Here is a 14,129-nt window from a genome sequence, read left to right as displayed (position 1 = left end):
ACACCCATACATGACTACTGGAAAAACAATAGCTTTGACTAGGCAGACCTTTGTTGCCAAAGTAATGTCTCTGCTTTTTAATATGCTGTATAGGTTGGTCGTAACTTTTCTTTCAAGGAGCAAGCATCTTTTAATTTCATGGCTGCAGTCACCATCTGCAATGATTTTGGAGCCCCCCAAAATAGAGTCTGTCACTATTTCCATTGTTTCCCCATATATTCCAGAGATGTGGCCAAAAGACTTAAAAAAATTTTTTTAATAATCCAATATAGGGGAGTGGGTGGGGATGGATGAAACAGGATTGGCCATGAGTAGATAAGTCATTGAAGCTGGTGATATGCGCATGAGAGCTTGTTAAGCTATTCTTTCCACTTCTGTACATTTTAGAAGTTTCCCATAGTATAAAGCTTTTTTTAAAAGGCTAAAAGAATATAATACCATCTATTCACTGGATGCAGCTTTCTGTATCTTGATATATATGTTACTTCAAATTTTCTAAATGTATTTTTCAAACTTTCTACATTCAAACTGAATGTTTTATCTTCTTTCCCTATTAATTATAGGGAAAGGATCAAGAAGTGGCTAACTTAGGTCTAAGTGCTTCCAGAACTAGAACCAGAGACCTGAAATAACATTGGAGAGCACAAACCGTTCAGAGAAGAATCTCTCTTTAGTTCTTTGTGCGGAGGTGAAAAAAACAAAAAGATCCTTCAAAAATGGCAATGGTATCTGAATTCCTCAAGCAGGCCTGGTTTATTGAAAATGAAGAGCAGGAATACATTAAAACGGTGAAAGGATCCAAAGGTGGTCCTCGGTCAGCAGTGAGCCCCTATCCTACGTTCAATCCATCCTCGGATGTTGAGGCCTTGCACAAAGCAATCACAGTTAAAGGTGTGGATGAAGCAACCATCATTGAAATTCTGACTAAGAGAAACAATGCACAGCGTCAGCAGATCAAAGCGGCCTATCTGCAGGAGAAAGGAAAGCCCCTGGATGAAGTTCTGAAGAAAGCCCTCCTTGAGGAAGTTGTTTTGGCTCTATTGAAAACTCCAGCCCAGTTTGATGCCGAAGAGCTCCGTGCTGCCATGAAGGGCCTTGGGACTGATGAAGACACTCTGAATGAAATTCTGGCATCAAGAACTAACAGAGAAATCAGAGAAATTAACAGAGTCTTTAGAGAAGAACTGAAGAGAGATCTGGCTAAAGACATTGCCTCAGACACATCTGGAGATTATGAGAAGGCTTTGCTTTCTTTTGCTAAGGGTGACCGATCTGAGGAGCTTGCTGTATATGACGACTTGGCTGATTCAGATGCCAGGGCCTTATATGAAGCAGGAGAAGGAAGAAAAGGGACAGATGTGAATGTGTTCTCTACCATTCTTACCACCAGGAGCTATCCCCATCTTCGCAGAGTGTTTCAGAAATATTCCAAGTATAGTAAGCATGACATGAACAAAGTTCTGGACCTGGAGTTGAAAGGTGACATCGAGAAATGCCTCATAGTTATTGTGAAGTGTGCTACAAACCAGCCAATGTTCTTTGCTGAGAAGCTCCATCAGGCCATGAAGGGTGTTGGAACTCGTCATAAGACACTGATCAGGATTATGGTTTCCCGCTCTGAAATTGACATGAATGACATCAAAGCATGCTATCAGAAGTTGTATGGCATCTCTCTCTGTCAAGCCATCCTGGATGAAACCAAAGGAGATTATGAAAAAATCCTGGTGGCTCTCTGTGGAAGAGACTAAACATTCCTTTGATGATCTCAAGCTTTTTGATCAGAAGACTTTTTAATCATCTTTTCATTCCATATCATAGATTTAAATAGTAAAGTTTCTTCAATAGAAATATAGTCTAGTAACTTCTTCCTGAAAAATAGCCTATAAATCATTTTTTGTATTACAACTCTTTATAGATACAAAAATTTTTTTTAAATATAGTTATTCCAAACTATAAAACCCTACAAAGAGGTTGTTCTAGTAACAATGCCCAAGAAAAATATTTACCTTGCAGAAAATAAAATGATTTTACAGGACAAAAAAAAAAAAAAATGAAATAACATTGGAAATCTCGCTGAGGGAGTCAGGCTGGTCAGTAGAGCTATGCATTTGTGTGGGAAAGTGGACCAGCTTTCACCTCCTCAGACCCAGAAGCTCCACCTCCTGATTGCCCAACTGCTGACACCCATGCCCTTGAAAGGCTGATTGGATAATAAGAAAGGATTTCTGAGAATTAATTTGCAACTCAAAATAGGATGACCAGAGGGATCAGACAGTCCAGAGCAGTGATTGCCCATAATGTGTGTGGTCCATCAGTAAAATATTTAGAGTATGCATCCTCAATAAATGCACATTTATCTTGTATAAACTGGTAAGTAGTGAAGACTAAACTACAACATTATGCAGAGCTTCCCCGCTGGCATGAGTGGTAAAGAATCCACCTGCCAATGCAGGAGACATAAAAGAGTCGGGTTTGATCCCTGGGTCAGAAAGATTCCCAGGGTTGGGAAGATCCCGTGGAGGAGGACATGGCAACCCACTCCAGTATTCTTGCCTGGAGAATCCCCATGGACAGAGGAACCTGGGGGGCTACAGTACATAGAGTCACAAAGAGTTGGGCAGGACTGAAGAGACTTAGCACGCATGCACCGCATTATGCACACTGTAACAAGTAAACTGAAAATAGAATGTTCGGAAAAGTAAATATAAATGGAAGTGTTAATATTTGTCCCCACTCTCCAGTGAATCATCTCGTCTCCCAAAGCAGCAATAGCCAAACAATAATAGCAAAGTTCTTGCTGAAAACCCTGAGATACAAATAATTTCGTCACACTCGAGGAAACCTGGGATCAGGAAGGTCACACCCTTGATTTGCATCAAACCTACTGGGGGACACAGCCAGGACGTGAGCTTGGGTCTGCCTGGCTTCAAATACCGAGTGTGACCTTTTCACCCGTTGTCTTTTCTCCAGTGTCGGGTGCAAGTGAGCTAAGACTGAGCCCAAGTAGGCGTGGAATTGCCAGTGCTGTCACGTGGTGGTGGGTTAGTCACTAAGTCGTGTCCGACTCTTGTGACCCCACAAACTGTAGCCCGCCAGACTCCTCTGTCCACGGGATTCTCCAGGCAAGAATACTGGAGTGGGTTGCCATTTCTTGCTCCAGGGGATCTTCCTGACCCAGGGATTGAACCCTGATCTCCTGCATTGCAGGCAGATTCTTTACCAACTGAGCTATAAGGGAAGATCTGGTGCTATCGTAGTCAGTAACTATAAGCTGAAGCAGCCATGACTTCAATACCATATTTAATTTTTGTAAATACTTGACTCTCTGACTGCATAGGAATAAAAATGCCCATTACACTAACCAGATACCTAAAATTAGAAAATAAGACACTTTTAAACCTCTGAAACATCTACCAGTATATAATTATTCACTGCCTACAGACTTCATATTTTTAAAATAGTCACAAAGAGCAGGAATAATTAAGCTGGCATTAGTTCAGTTCAGTCGCTCAGTCATGTCCGACTCTTTGCAACCCCGTGGACTGCAGCACGCCAGGCCTCCCTGTCCATCTCCAACACCTGGAGTTTAGCCAAACTCAAGTCCACTGAGTCAGTGATGCCATCCAACCATCTGATCCTCTGTCATCCCCTTCTCCTCCTGCCTTCAATCTTTCCCAGCATCAGAGTCTTATCCAATGAGTCAACTCTTCGAATCAGGTGGCCAAAGTATTGGAGTTTCAGCTTCAGCATCAGTCCTTCCAATGAATATTCAGGACTGATCTCCTTTAAGATGGACTGGTTGGATTTCCTTGCAGTCCAAGGGACTCTCAAGAGTCTTCTCCAACACCACAGTTCAAAAGCATCAATTCTTAAGCACTCAGTTTTCTTTATAGTCCAACTCTCACATCCATAAACTGGCATTATTAATCCATTATTGGCTCATCATCATGTTTTAGTCACGTGATTTCACAAATTTCCCCCCAGATTGAAACTGAAATTCAAATCAGGATCAGTTAGATTTCAGGGTCAGACAGAAGTGGGGGGTTTGATTTAAAAAGCCCAGAAACTGTCAGGGTACAACGTCAGACACTGGACACTGTCCTGGACAAATCTACCAGTAACAACATGAATTCCCTTTGACGCAAGCGATTTGATGCAGGAAGGAAAGTCGTGTCAGGAGGGCAAACTGTCACTGCCTGGCACTCCCTGCCCTACAATTACCTGGAGAAACTACAAAGCTAGAGAAAGATCAGAGGAACAAACAACAAGAACAGTGAGATAAAAAGATCTAGAAAATCAAAGATCAACTTAAGTGATGCCCAACGTCAGAGCTGCCTGTCAAACATCCTCCACACAAAACATGCTGCGAAGATGCCCATGAGTTTTCTGACCACTACAGCAAAGGGAACATCACCCTCCAATGGTTGGCAGTGTCTCAAGAGGTGGGAGGACATTATCAAACCTTACAGAGCACTGGAAGCTGATTTAAAGCGAGTCTTCCGAATGGGGAAACCTTGATTGGGATAAGGCGGGGACCATGACTCAACAGTCCAGAGGTGGTAGAAACGAGATGAGGATTCTGGGGCAAAGAATTCAAAGGATTTTAAGGCACAAGCTGGCTCCTGATGTTTTCCATCGAAAAGCTGATAGTCTTTCTGGAAATTTCTATAAGAACAATCAAGCAATTGTGTGGGCTGGAGACCCCTGGAAAAATAAAGTTAATGAAGACAGGGACTTCCCTGGTGGTCCAGTGGCTAAGATTCCACATTCCCGATACAGGGGCCCCCAGGCTGGATCCCTGGTCCAGGAACTAGATCCCTCATGCTGCAACTACGAGTTTGCATGCCGTACCTAAAAGATCTCACCGGCCAAAACGAAGGCCTAGTGCAGCCAAATAAATATTAAAAGATAAAAAATAAAGTTAATGAAGACAGAGAAGTAGCAGAGGGTAGGCAGCAGATGTTGTCCAGGCCTGGTATGGGGCAGATTTTCTGTCTTACTGGTGGGAGAGGGGCTAGCACTGGGGTGCTGGACGTCCCCAGAGCTGGCAATGAGAGGTACTTGGTTGCACCTGGTACAGTGGTTGAGGCACATTTACCTTCTGCTCTGGCCACCGTTTCGTGACCCTTGGAATAATCACTGAGGGCCCATCAGGCTAGGCCCTGCTCCTGGTCTCTGAGAAAGAAGCAGAACCCTGCATGACCTCTGTTGGGGTGAAGACAGGAGAAAATCAGGAGAGGACAGATCCCCAGCCTCAGGCATCACCCCCAAGCACACCCAACTCAGGAATCTGGGGAGACAGGCTCTTCCCAAAGCTGCTGAGAGTCAGAGATGTAACCCTGACCAGGGCATCAGGGAGAGAAGCTCATGGGACCTGGACCTCGACACCCCGGGCTCTGTAGGAGAGGGAGAATTCCGTCTCCCTCTCTGCTCCTAGGTGCTCTGGCTGGGCCTTTGAACCGGGCAGATTGACAAAGAGGAAAATCAATGGAAGGGTATTACCTTGTGTGTTAATATCACGCATACACATGGGAGTACCCGGAAGTCAGTAATTCAAAGTGGGGTTAGAATTTTGGGGTCTATTTATCTAACTTAGCTGGGGAAAGAGATGGGGCAAAAGGACATGTTGGGAGAAGGAAATAACTTTTCAGAAAGATAAATGGGCCTGCAGGGGATTAGATGGATATATGATGGTTTGCAACGTCTGGCTGGGGGTAGTCTCTAAGAAAAAAAATTCCAGTTGCTCTTGGGAAGGGATTTATGACAATCAAGTTCTTTCAGGCAGATAAGGAATTTCAGGAACTCAAATGCTGTCAGCTCAAAACAATTCTTATGTCAACATGGCAACTTTGAGGGGGCAAACCCTGACCCCCAGTTCTAACCCTCCCCTGCCCTTAGACTGTGTGATTGGCGCAGACTTGGCCTTGACATTGCTATGGGGTCCTGAACTCACAGGCCACAGAAGCCAAACTCCTGAGAAGGACTATACAGTCCATGGAATTCTCCAGGCAAGAAAACTGCAGTGGGTAGCCATTCCCTTCTCCAGGGGATCTTCCCAACCCAGGGATTGAGCCCAGGTCTCCGGCATTGCAGGCGGATCCTTTACCAACTGAGCTATTAGGGAAGCCCTGAGAAGGACAACCATCCTGAAGTAAAAAATGGTCAAATAAGCATCATGTACCCCCAAAGGAAAATGATCGAAAGAGGAGGACAAAAAGTTAAAGTGCATAATAATAAACAGACTTAAGATAGAGGAAGAGCTGGTAAAAAGCACCTGTAAGAATAAGAAAACATTTTTTGAGGAAGAAGAAGGGCAAAGAGCTCGGGCAAAGACATTTCTCCATAGAAGATACACAAATGGCCAATAAGCGCATGAGAAGAGGCTCCAAACTATTAGTCATCAAGGAAATGTGAATTAAACCACAAGGAGGGACCACTTCACACTTATTACGATGGCTATTATGAAGAGGGGAAAGCCAGAAAATAACAAAAGTTGAGGAGGTTGTGGATAAATTGAACCCCTGCTGACAGAAATGTAAAATGGGGCAGCTGCTATGAAAAGTGGTATAGCGATCCCTCAAAAAGTTAATCATAGAATCACCAACTGATTCAGCAAATGAGATTAAACTCCAAAGATTTGAAATCCAGGACTTGAAAAGATATTTGTACAGCCACATCCATAGCAACGTTGTTGACAGCAGCAGCCAAAAGGAAAAGGCAATCACAGTGTCCATTGACGGATGAATGGACAAACAAAACGTGGTATGTACATACCATGGAAAATTATTCAGGCTTAAAAAGGAAGGAAAGGAGGGAAAGTTAGGAATATGGAACTAACAAAGACGACTGAGCGACTTTCACTTTCTTTCAACGCTCCTTAGGGCTTCCCAAGTGGTGCTAGTGGTAAAGAGCACACTCGCCAATGCAGGAGATGTAAGAGACCAGGGTTCAATCCTTGGGTCAAGATCCCCTGGAGAAGGAAATGGCAACCCACTCCAGTATTCTTGCCTGGAGAACCCACGGACAGAGGAGCCTGGTGGGCTACAGTCCATGACGGGGTCACAAAGAGTCGTACATGACTAAAGTGACCTGGCATGCGTGCAATGCTCCTGAGCCATACTTCTAAAATGATTATAATGGTGAGACGTCCCAGGCGGTCCAGTGCTTAAGAATCTGCCTTGCAATGTCAGGGGACGCAGGTTCGATATCTGGTCAGGAAGCTAAGATCCCACGAGCCTCTCGGTCAAAAAAGCAAAACATAAAACCGAAGCAATGTTGTAACAAACTCAATAAAGGCCTTAAAAATGGTTAGTGTCAAAAAAAGAATCTTGTTTTAAAAAGTAAGGGCAATGACTCCTGACATTTACACATTATTTACAAAATATGCTGCACAAACTTTAACTCATGATTCTCATGAGAATCCAGGGCAGCCATTAATTGTCATCCCACTTCCACGGTGGAGCTCAGATGGACTGGTGGAGGGTGAATTTCCCAAGATCACACAGGTCAGACAGTGGGGCTGGGACTGGTGCCCAGGGCTCCTGACCAGAGCAATTGTTTCTCCCACTGAACTTGCTTACTGGCCAGGGCCTGGGCACAGACCCTGTGCAACGACTTCCGCCTCGCTCAGGCTCTAATAGGAAAGTGCAAAAAGAGCTTCCAGCAGGGCAATTCTAACCCAGATCAGCAAGTGGGGCTGGAGTTAATTGCCTGTTAGTTTCCATGGTTATGTCTTACACTGTTTCCCTAAAGTCCCAAACAAGAGACTAATACAGCGGGAGGAAATTCTCCCAGCGGGGTCAGAAACGCTCCCTGACTGCGTGCAGAACATGCCAATTGTCTCCACCTTCTGAGAAAGACTCTACTTGGAAATAGTCACCGCTGTGCAAAAGGAACACCATTTCCTGGCATCCTGAGCCACAGCCACGTGTCCGGAGGCATCGCTCTTTAAGGAAGGAACCCACAACACTTCGGTCCTCTCTCCACACCTGTCTCATAAAGCAATTTTGAGGATTAAATCAGTAAGGGCTATAATGTACCTAAAGCGACAGCTCGCTCACAGTGACCCCCGATATTTTAATTAATCTTACAATTTCAAACATCTTCACAGAACTTAATAAAAGTAGCTTTTAGCTCCTTGCTTAAAGCAGAATTGCAGATGTCTTGTGTTGGTTCTCCAGATTCGGCTTCATTCAGAGCATGGACGAACACAAAGCTAAAGGAAAGGCCAGAGCATCCTAAGAAACGACCATGAAGTTGCGCTTGGCCTCTGGTGCTTACACTTCCCTGGCCATCAGAAGCCTTAGCTCACGTCCCAGGCGCACACCATTGATGGCGTGACCCCAGTTGAGCAAGAGGGTGAGCCCGCTGAGGCCTCTGTTTGTCCACATGAGGATGAACTAGGCCCAACAGCAGAGCACTGGGCTTGGACATGTCGTGGGTGGTGGGAGGGAATGGCGGTGCCCTAGATCAGGGTGCCTGGGCTTGCTCAGTTTAGCATGTATGCATGCGCCCTGGCAAAGGCAGGCTGCCTCGGGCCTTGTTAGTGGCCGACGAGGTAATCAGATGGATCCAGCCTGGCTTCACGCCCCTAGAGCAGCTCTGGGGGACAAGGCTTGAAGACCAGGTAGAGGGGCTGGGGCAGCAGAGGCACCTGGCCAGACACAAGGCCCCTCACCCGGGCCTGCACTGGGCAGGCCACTGCCCATTCACTGCCTCTCCATTCCTAGGCAACTTCCTGAGACCAGCATCAGGCTCCGAGAGTCCATCTCCAACATTTCTGGCCACCAGTTCTGACCACCAGGCCTCTCTCAACCTCCTTCACTCCTCCACACCAGCCTTACCACACCACCGCTGCCACCCACCCCCTTTAAGAAAATCTTGCTTTTTCACTGTCTTTTAAGACCTCAGCAACTGAAATATTGGCTCCTCTTCCTTCCAAGACAGAGAGAACTTAACTTCCTGATTATGTTATAAGGCATGGGATAATTACATACCACCCTTCTAGCACAGAAAAGATCATTTTGTTTTGTTTTGTTTTCTATTAAAGCAGGCTGAATATTTCTATTCTGCCATAATTTCAATGCATCATTTTCTCTTTTTTTCTTTTCGTATTTTTTAAATGTTTTTTCACTGGAGGTTAAATGTTTTACAATGCTGTGTTGGTTTCTGCCATACAAGGTGAACCAGCCCTAAGGGTCCAGGTATTGCCTCCCTCCTGAACCTCCCTCCTATCCCCCCATCCCACCCCTCTGGGTCATCAGAGAGCACCAGGCTGTGCTTTTTGTGCCATATAGCAACTTCCCACGAGCTCTCTGCTTCACACATTGTAATATATACCCATCTACGCTACTATCTTAATTCATCCCACCCTCTTCTTCCCCTTGCTGTGTCCACAGTCCATTCTCTGCCTTGAGATGGATGATGGATGGAACACTCCTGTCTATAGCAGGTAACTCAGAGCATGCTTGCTTCTCTGTATCCTCAGGGCACAGGTGGACACCCTCTAGGAGACCGCTCACGGGAGCCAGTTTCTGTCTGTGATGCACACTCACCTTCTCTTTAGTTCCCGACTCTCTGCAGTCTGACTGAGTCCCCACCTGTCAAGCCCGGACAGGAACTACAGGAACTACTCGTGTGTTTAGCTGCTTGCCTGCTTGTGTTTCTTCCTTGAAAGTGAAAGTGGTAATGAAGTCGCTCAGTTGTGTCCAACTCTTTGCAACCCCATAGACTGTACCTGTCAGGCTCCTCCATCCATGGAATTTTCCAGGCAAGATTACTGGAGTGGGTGGCCATTTCCTTCTACAGTTTCTTCCTTGCCTCCTTCCAAAAACAATCTGAGATAACTTTCCACAATATAAACCACAGGAAAAGTGGATATGTTTAAAAATCAGAGCATTGGATGACAGTTTGGCAATTTCTTACAAACTAAATATATTCTTATCATATAATCCAGCCATCACGATCCTTGGTATTTACCCAAATGAGTTGGAAACATCTCCATACTAAAACCTGCACACGGATGTTTATAGCAGCTCTACTCATAATCGCCAAAAGTTGAAAGCAACTGATACCCTTCAGTGCGTTAGCGGTCAAGCTGGGCTACATCCAGGCAATGGAACACTATTCAGTACGAAAAAGAAAGAAGCTGTCAAGCCGTAAATAGACCCGGAGGAAAGTTAAACGCATGTTACTAAGTGAGAGAAGCCACTCTGAAAAGGCCATGTATTGTATGATCCCAACTACATATAAAGCATCCTGAAAAAGGCAAAACTATGGAGACAGTAAAAAGATAAGTGGTTGCCAGGGGTTGGGGGAGGGAAGGATGAATAGGAGGAGCACAGGGCATTTTTAGGGTAGTAAAATCCATGCTGTGTGATGCTAACATGTTGGATACATGTCATTATACAATGCTGAAATTCATAGAACCCATAACATCAAGAATAAACTACAACTATGGACTGTGGGTGATGATGTATGTTACTGTATGCTCATCATTTGTAACACATGTACCTTCTGCTGTGGGTTGTGATAATGCGGGGAGATGTGCACGTGTGAGGGCAGGGGGTATAAAAGAGATCTGTGTGCCTTCCTCTCAGTTTTGCTTTGAACCTAAAACCACTCTAGAAACAAAAATCTTAAAAAAAAAATCAGGACAGTGAAAAAGTAGAAAGATGGAGGAGAGTTAATAGGTACATATTCAGTGACATATTCCGGTATATAGTCTGTTTCCCTCCCTGTCCCCTTCAGGCACGAAATCAGGGCAGAGATTCCTAAGAGCAGAAACTGAGACACCCAATCAGTTAACATATTTACTCCACCAGGTAAAATAAAATACAACCAGGACCATGTGCGTCTGCTTTTACAGATCTCAAAAGTACAGAAGGTTGAGCAGAAAAGCAAGTTCAAAACATTGTCAACAGTAGAATCGTAGAATTTCTAAACACATTCTGTGGTGCTGCCTGTTGCTCCGGGAAGCACGCAGGATAAATTATGAAGTCACGGCACCAATGCGTCTAAATCTGTGACAACAGTCACCTCTCAGGGGAGCTGAAAGGGACAGCACGGGGAAGGGGAACAAGGGGCTTCAAATGTTACCTGCAGTGTTTTATTTCAATAAAACAAGCAAATGAGGGACTTCCCTGGTGGTCCGGGGGTTAAGAATCCACCTTGCAATGCAGCGGATGTGGGTTCGATCCCCAGTTGGGAAACTAAGATCCCACCTGCCTTGGAGCAACTAACCCCGTGTACTGCAACTTTTGTTGAAGCCGTGGGCCACAAGTAGAGAGTCTGTGAACCACAGCGAAAGATCCTGCAGGACACAACTAGGACCCAACACAGCCAAATAAATAATAAATGTTTTTTAAAAGAATAAAATTTAAAAAAAAAGAAAACAAGCAAATGAAAATGTCTGAAGTTAAATATCTGATCCTTTGGGGTGTCAGGAATGCAAGAGTTACTATCCTTTGCACTTTGTGCTTTTAAGAGTTCAAAATAACTATTTCTAACTTTATAAGAAAAAAAAAAATTGACCGTGGTCAAAATGGTAAAATCGAGCCGGTTGGTCAGAAGGTGGCTTTTCCTGGGGAAAAATGTGTCCCCGGGTGCTCACCACTGATGCGGGTGGATCCATGGAGGGAGGGAAAGGAGGGCAGCGCCGGTGTCTCAGGGGAGCTTGTGAGCCCATGGTGAGGTACTAAAGGCACTTTGTGATGTTTGACTCCCAAGGAGGTGGCCGAGGACAGCTCCAGCTCCTTGCTGGATCCCCACTCTTATCCTGCCCCCTGTCAGGTTCACTTTGCATTCAGGGAGCTGACCCTGAACTTAACAGCACTTAAGTTCTGTTAGCATAATAAATGCCTGTCATCTGCTACCTGGAAATTTAGAGGAAAGTTGGGGTAATTTTTACCCATCTCCTGAGCACCTCTAAGTAAGTAGGAAATTGGCTGCCAAACCCAGGCAGACACTCTAGAACACCGTGTTCTTGGGTAATTCGGTCTCACTTTCTAGAACATTTACCCCGTTTAAGAACACGCTGTTGCTAGGTTACAACCAATGAGTAAACACCCTGACTTTCTATTATTGTTCCATAGACTCCCAGCCTCTGTCCTTTTATTGAAACGGCTCTGCTAAGGGCGCCCGTGACCTCCTAATCGTTCTCTCTAATGGGCACTTTCTAGTCCTTCCCTTGTCAGACCTGTCGCCCACAGACTTGGGCGTTGGTCTCTATGGCTTCCGGAAAATTCCTTGCACCTCTCTGCTCCTTTCCCCCTTCCCTGCCCCACAGCCTGCCTCCTAAAGATGGCTGGTCCCCAGGCTCCTCTGCCAGGGCCGGGATGGGGTGAGGCGAGGGGACCCAGGCGGCACGTCTCACGGGGGCCTGTCCGGTGCCTGGGGTGGAGGTCCTCCGGCAGTTTGCAGCCCAGGCCCTCACCTAGCCTCTTCCTTCTGATGCTGATGCCTCCCCAGGGGCCCTGGTCCAGGCTGCCCCGTGGAGCACAGGCCTCCCCTCCCATGTCTACTGGGGCTTCATCCAGGGCTCCTTCCCTAGCCTCAGGCCCACTTGTCTGCCTTCCTTCTGATGTCTCGACCTTCACCTCCCTCACCATCTCAAGAGACGGCGTCCACCACCCTAGTAAACAAGCTGACCTTCTCCCTTGGCCTCCCAAGATAGAGAAGTGAAAGTCATCCCCCCGCTCCACACACACACACACATAAAACCCCACTTCTCTGGGGCTTTCCCAGTGGTCCAGTGGTTAAGAAGCCACCTTGCAATGCAAGGGATACCGGTTTGGTCCCTGGTCTGGGAAAATCCCACAGGCTGCAGAGCAACTAAAGCCCATGTGCCACAATTACTAAGCCCGAGCTCTTGAGCCTGAGGGCCGCAATTACTGAAGCCTGTGTGCCTAGACCCTGTGCTCCACTGCAAGAGGAGCCACTGCGGAGAGAAGCCCTCACATTGCGACAAACAGTAGCCCCTGCTTCCTGCAACTAGAGAAAGCCCTAGTGCAGCAATGAAGACCCGATGCAGTAAAAAAAAAACCCAAAACAGCTCTGTCACCTGTCACCTTGGCTGGCTTCATGTATTTCTCCAAATCTTTGCTTCCTCATCACTCCACCATGACTGCCTTCTATCAGACCCTCACGTCTCTCTCCAGGACTGCTGCAAAATTCACCTCGTCACTGTCCTTGCTCCAACTGGATAACCCACCTCACCCAGTCATCTGAGACTCAGTGCATTCCTGCTGGGATCAGTGTCCTCACACACAGGACTTTGTGTGTAGAATGATTCCCCTCTGACGGAGGACAATTTGGCAAAATATTTATCAAAAGCGTAAATGTAAATGGCCTTTGACTTCGCAATCCCACTTCAGGGAATTCATTCTCCGTGCACATCTCCTATGTATGAGCATATTAACTGCAGTCTTGTTTGTAATAGCAGGACGTTGGAAACAACTGCAGCCTTTCCACTCATAGGGGAAGTCTAGAATATAACACGCCGGGCCCATGGAACACGTTACAGCTGACAGAAAGACCCCAGCAGTGCTATATGTCCTAATGCAGGACAACTCACAAGGCGTAGAAATAAAACGCAAGAAGTAGAGCAGTGGTGCCTCACGTGCTACCGCAGAGCTAAAAGAGGAAATACAGTCAGGTACATACTCAGATTCTGTCTGGAATAAACCGAAAAGGGCCACTGATTGCTTCTGAGAGGAGAACTCAGGGATAAAGGCCAGGGGAGAGCTGTCCCCATAAGCTTTTTGCACCGTCAGAAATTCTTCAAGCTGACCATGTTTTTACCTTTCCAAATAAAAATACGCTCAACCTATCTTGCATGCTACAGCCAGCAACCTTTGCAAAGTACAAATCTGATGACGTCACACTCCCACTTCAAACTCTGCAGGGCTCTCTATGACACTGTGCCTGGGGCGGCCACAGTTCACTCTTGTCTAGAGCAGTTCACACCTGTAAGGGATTTTTAGCACCTGTTCACTCTCAAAAGTGTCCTGGATGGATGAAAAATTACACCCTGACTCCACCGGTGGCACTAAAAATGTTGTCCAGCCTCCATCCATAACCGGAACTGCACGCCTTCCCCATCTGGCCCATCTCCCCAGCCCCACCCGACC

At 46.0% G+C, this 14,129-nt stretch overlaps 1 pseudogene across 1 annotated transcript; it reads left to right on the top strand.

Annotated features, from left to right (window-relative positions):
- Positions 1 to 646: 646 nt before the first annotated feature.
- On the top strand, positions 647 to 2,035 carry LOC104997361 (annotated as a pseudogene). Its single transcript, XR_826321.1, has one exon. The product of XR_826321.1 is annotated as an annexin A1 pseudogene (transcript).
- Positions 2,036 to 14,129: the final 12,094 nt, after the last annotated feature.

This window comes from Bison bison, unplaced genomic scaffold, assembly GCF_000754665.1.
Source record: "Bison bison bison isolate TAMUID 2011002044 unplaced genomic scaffold, Bison_UMD1.0 scf7180017864307, whole genome shotgun sequence".
NCBI classification, from domain to species: Eukaryota; Metazoa; Chordata; class Mammalia; order Artiodactyla; family Bovidae; genus Bison; species Bison bison.
Note: the sequence above shows the minus strand (reverse complement) of the source record. Positions and strands in the feature narration are given on the sequence as shown.